Genomic DNA, 5,660 nt, shown 5'->3' with positions numbered 1-5,660 from the left:
CATTTTTACGGCACAAACGTAGCACAAACGAATAGCAGTGTTTTTAATCATTTTTTGAATAACATGGGGGCCAGGTTCACACAGGTCTGCCCATCTTCTGGTGGATTCAGTCATAGCAATCCTCTCCACCTCATACAACCAGGTGGCATCTGGATGAGTCTGTCCACCCCGGCCAGGTGGCATCTGGATGAGTCTGTCCACCCCGGCCAGGTGGCATCTGGATGAGTCTGTCCACCCCGGCCAGGTGGCATCTGGATGAGTCTGTCCACCCCGGCCAGGTGGCATCTGGATGAGCCTGTCCACCCCGGCCAGGTGGCATCTGGATGAGTCTGTCCACCCCGGCGGTGCTCAAGGCCTTTATTATCCCCAAGGGGCCATTAGTGTCACAGCCAGCTGAGGAGACCCAGCCCTTAGACATGAATACAACAGAAAAACATAACTAATGTATTTTTGACACACTCATGTGATATGAGGCTGTGTAAAAGGCCAGTGACAGCAGGTACAAGTGAGCTCTTAGACCTCCATCTTATATCTTATATAATAATAATAATAATAATAATAATAATGTGTTGAATGTAATCTAATGAAGTTGAATCTAATCTTTATGTTTTATCTCTATTATCTATTATGTTATATCTGTTGGTTCTCCATCTGCTTGAAACAAATCTGCGTTCTGACGGGAGAGATGTGAACTCCAAATCTGCGTTCTGACGGGAGAGATGTGAACTCCAAAACCAGCAGACTGGCTGGGGTGGGCCAGAGTGGACTGGGTCAGACTGAGGGACCTGTTACAATAGAACTGACCCGTTATAATAGAACTGACCTGTTAGAATAGAACTGACCCGTTATAATAGAACTGACCTGTTACAATAGAACTGACCTGTTATAATAGAACTGACCTGTTATAATAGAACTGACCTGTTACGATAGAACTGACCTATTAGAATAGAACTGACCCATTAGAATAGAACTGACCCGTTAGAATAGGGGGCTGAATAGAACTGACCCGTTACAATAGAACTGACCCGTTAGAATAGGGGGCTGAATAGAACTGACCTGTTAGAATAGGGGGCTGAATAGAACTGACCCGTAGGAATGGTTAAGGTTAGACCTGTTCCCTTTTCCAGGAGGTGTGTGTGTGTGTGTGTGTGTGTGTGTGTGTGTGAAAAAATGTTACAGTGCTCTGAATGGTGAAAGTGATTCAAGTTTAATTCAAGGTTTTACTTCCATAAAGACAAAATAAAAGAAAAGAGATGAGAGAAAAGGAGACAGAGAGAGAGGGAGGGCGAATGAGAGAGGGAGAGAGAGGGAGAGAGGGACACACACACACACACACACCCACACATACAGCTGACACTACACTACACATTACCCCCTAATGGCTTTGACTGCTTTTCATCATCCTAAATGGAACGCCGTCGTCCAGATAATCTCATCGTATCGTAAAGTTATACACCTTCATGTTTTACTACAGATTCATCGCTGGAGTGCACATACACACACACACACCTTATGTCTCACAGACAAACACACACACACACACACACTTCCTCTCTCTTTGACACACACACACTCTCCCTCTCACTAATGCACACACACACACACACACACACACATACAGAGACAGAGACAGAGACAGATGAACATTTCCTCTAGATCTTTACTGATGCTCCCAGGCAGTGCCTCAGTAGAACAGTGCAAGACTCCGGTCTCAGGCGACTCAAAACAAACAGAAGCAAAGCACAGAGGAGGAGAGAGATGGGGAGAGAGAGAGAGAGATGAGAAAGAACTACACAATGATAGAGGAGAGACAGAGAGAAAACAGAGAGAGAGAGAAATAGAGGAGAGAGAAAGAAGATAATGTTGAAATGAGGATGAAAAAGAGATACACTAACTTCATTGGAAACAATAATATTAACATTTAAAATAAATCAATAAATAAGTACAGAGATAAATAATGTTTTGTTTTACAGTGAAGTGACATATATTCATTCCTCCAACAGTCATGTTGAAAAGTTCCTTAAAAAAAGGCTGCTTCAGAACATCAAGAGGTGCCAATCACAAAGCAATATAGGCGGGTTATTATGAGTGGGAGGGGTTTGTTTGGAAATGGGCGTGGTCACTGACATCACTCTGATGGGCGTGGAAGGGGAAGGACAGAACCAGCACATGCACCTAAACTGGTGGTGATTGGACGATGAGGAGAGAGCTGCACTGTGATTGGTCAGACGGACGGGTCCTTGCAGATGACGATCTCCAGCTCCGTGCGGTACAGTCTGCCTCCATCGGACAGGGCCATGATGCTCTTCTTGTAGCTCGACAAGCTCTTAGCGTCCACCACCTGCACACACACACACACAATCACAATCAATTAATCCAATCAAACCAATAAATCAACTGATCTATTTGTCTATCTACCTACACCGAAATCCTCTTAGTGTACACTTCCACACACACACAATATTCACCATTTTGTTCTTCTCAAACAGATCCTTGAGCAGAGTGTCCAGCTCCTGCTCATCGATGTATCCGCTGCCATCCTGGTGAGAAAAACAACAATAATAATAGCTTACATTTATATAGCGCCTTTTAGGATCGCCAAGGTCGCTTGGCAACAAAGGGATGGGTAGGGAATGGGGTCAGAGGCCAAAGGCCTCAGAGAACAGGTGTGTTTTACGGTGTTGTAACATCACTGTGTGTGTGTGTGTGTGTGTAGGTGTATTTGCGATCACTCTCTATACACCAGTCAATCCCTGGCTTAAGACACCTTTTATTCAAGTGTGTGAGTCTGTGAACATGTGTGTGTTTGTTTGTGTGTGTGTCTGTCTGCATGCGTGTGTGTTTGTGTGTGTGTGTGTGTGTGTGTGTGTGTGTGTGTGTGTGTGTGAGAGAGATACAGCATAAGAAGAAGAGAAGACAGCATAGGTTTGCTGCATAATTCTATTAAGAGGATCAGGGATTTGGAGAAGCCTTTTCTTTGATGTTCAGTGTACTTGTCCATTGGAACTGAAAAAAGGTGTGTGTGTATGTGTGTGTTTGTACCTGTGAGTACATCCTGACAGAGAGAGAGAGAGAGACTGTGGTACTCACTTTGTCGTAGTAGTTGAAGATGGAGTGGAACTGCTCAGCAGATACTTTGATGCTCTGAGGACAAACACAATTCACAGGATCAGTCCCACCCGCTGGAGCTATAATCCGCTAACCTGCTAAACAGCTGGAGCTATAACCCGCTAACCTGCTAACTCGCTAACCAGCTGGAGCTGTAACCCGCTAACCTGCTAACCAGCTGGAGCTATAACCCGCTAACCTGCTAACCTACTGGAGCTATAACCCGCTAACCAGCTGGAGCTGTAACCCGCTAACCTGCTAACCAACTGGAGCTATAACCCGCTAGCCAGCTGGAGCTATAACCCGCTAACCTGCTAACCAGCTGGAGCTATAACCCGCTAACCAGCTAGAGCTATAACCCGCTAACCTGCTAACCCGCTAACCAGCTAGAGCTATAACCCGCTAACCCTGACCCTCTGATCAGTACAGTATTGTTCAGTATTGTTCTCTGATCTGATCAGTACAGTAGTGTTCTCTGATCAGTACAGTAATGTTCTCTGATCAGTAGTGCTCTCTCTATTCTAGAGTCAGTATCGCCTCTTTCCAGCAGTGAAGAAATGGGGGTCACCCTGTATTAGGGATGACAGAATGCAGAAGGTTTCTCCTCTCTCCTCTCCTCTCCTCCTCCCTTCCTCTCCTCCTCTCTTCCTCTCCTCTCCTCCTCCCTTCCTCTCCTCCTCTCTCCTCTCCTCCTCCTCCTCCCTTCCTCCTCCTCTCTCCTCTCCTCTCCTCCTCCCTTCCTCTCCTCCTCTCTCCTCTCCTGGTCCTCTCCTCTCCTCCCTCCCTCCTCCCCTCCCTCCCTCTCCTCCTCCCTCTCCTCCTCCTCCTCCTCCCTCTCCTCCTCCCTCCCTCTCCTCCTCTCCCTCCCTCTCCTCTCCTCCCTCTCTCCCTCCTCCCTCTCCTCCTCCCTTCCTCTCCTCCTCTCTCCTCTCCTCGGTCCCCTCCCCCCCTTTCTCATCTCTCTTCTCTTCTTCTGTGGTTGTTTATGTATGTGGTTGTTTATTCTGAAATAAAGGCCTCTTATTGGTTAGTATCCAGGAAGTGGATGTTTATTGTAATTGGTCAGTGCTCCTGAATCACTGAATCACTCCCCCACAGTGGACATCACCTAGGTTTCATATGGCATGTCCGACTGGCGATGATTTGGCGAGGAGGAGATTAATCTATAGAGATTACCATAACCGCTTGTGGGATTGGGGTAATCCTGATCATCAATCTACGGCCCGTATGCCAGGGAAAATATAAATCTGCAGCTGGTACAGATCCACACACACACACACACACACACACACACTGACATATACACACTTACACACTGACATACACACACACACACACACACACACACACTGGCATATAATCACATACACACTGACATATACGCATATTCACATACACACAGACACACTAACACACTGATGGATAATGGAGGTATTCCATCACAAGGACAGATTACTAAACGTGTTTCTTGGAAGGACAAAGTGATGAAAAGATTAGAAAAAGGCAAGATGGAACTGTTCTGTTCTGAGAGGACGTGTGTGTGTGTGTGTGTGTGTGTGTGTGTGTGTGTGTGTTTGCATGTGAGTTTTGAGAGGAGAGGTGTGTATGTGTGTGTTCTGAGAGGACAGGTAGGTGTGTGTGTGTGTGTACACGCGTGTGTGTGTGTGTATGTGTGTGTGTGTGTTCAGAGAGGAAGGGTGTGTGTGGCTGCTGGAGACAGATGATGAATCAAACCCTGACTGATCATATCCAATCCTATATCATATATTAGCATGAGTGTTCATTTGCATCTCTACATCTCTCACTCTTACAAACCGGATTCCAATGATCAGACATAATAGACATTGGCTGGAATAACAGCCACGCCACCCGCATCCAGACATAATTTATTCAGCAACTCTTCCCCTGATAGCATTTAACTAATCATGCAACCAATCAGAGGCTGTAGAATTCTCAACCAATCAGAGGCTGCGGAGTATTCAACCAATCAGAGGCTGTAGAATTCTCAACCAATCAGAGACTGTAGAATTCTTAACCAATCAGAGGCCGCGGAGTATTCAGCCAATCAGAAGCTGCGGAGTATTCAGCCAATCAGAAGCTGCGGAGTGTGCTCACCTGGAACTTGAGCAGGAAGTTCTCTTCTGTGGGGAGGAGCCTAAAGAGAAAAACAAAACCAGTAAGACACAACACAGCCCTGCACATATCCATATGCAGCATGCACACACACACACACACACATGCAGTCAGGCACACACACACACACACACTTACCTCGCCATCTCGGACAGGCCAAGTTTTCCATCACCATTCAAGTCAAACATCCTCAGCTGGGGAAAGACAGCAAAGAAAGTGAGTTCATGTGTAAGTGTGGGAGAGAAGTGTGTGTGTGTGTGTGTATGTGTGTGTGTGTGTGTGGTGTGTGTGTGTGTGTATGTGTGTGTGTGTGTGTATGTGTGTGTTCTGAGAGGACAGGTAGGTGTGTGTGTGTGTGTGCGTTCTGTTACGATGGTCTGTGTGTGTGTGTGTGTGTGTTCTCTTACGATGGTCTGTGT

General features: G+C 46.3%; 1 pseudogene; it reads right to left on the bottom strand.

The window, feature by feature from the left end:
• Positions 1-1,642: 1,642 nt before the first annotated feature.
• The window catches only part of LOC125285999, a 14,003-nt pseudogene continuing 9,985 nt past the window's right edge, over positions 1,643-5,660 (bottom strand).

This window comes from Alosa alosa, chromosome 21 (assembly GCF_017589495.1).
Source record: "Alosa alosa isolate M-15738 ecotype Scorff River chromosome 21, AALO_Geno_1.1, whole genome shotgun sequence".
NCBI lineage: Eukaryota > Metazoa > Chordata > Actinopteri > Clupeiformes > Clupeidae > Alosa > Alosa alosa.
This window is presented reverse-complemented; position numbering and strand designations above follow the sequence as displayed.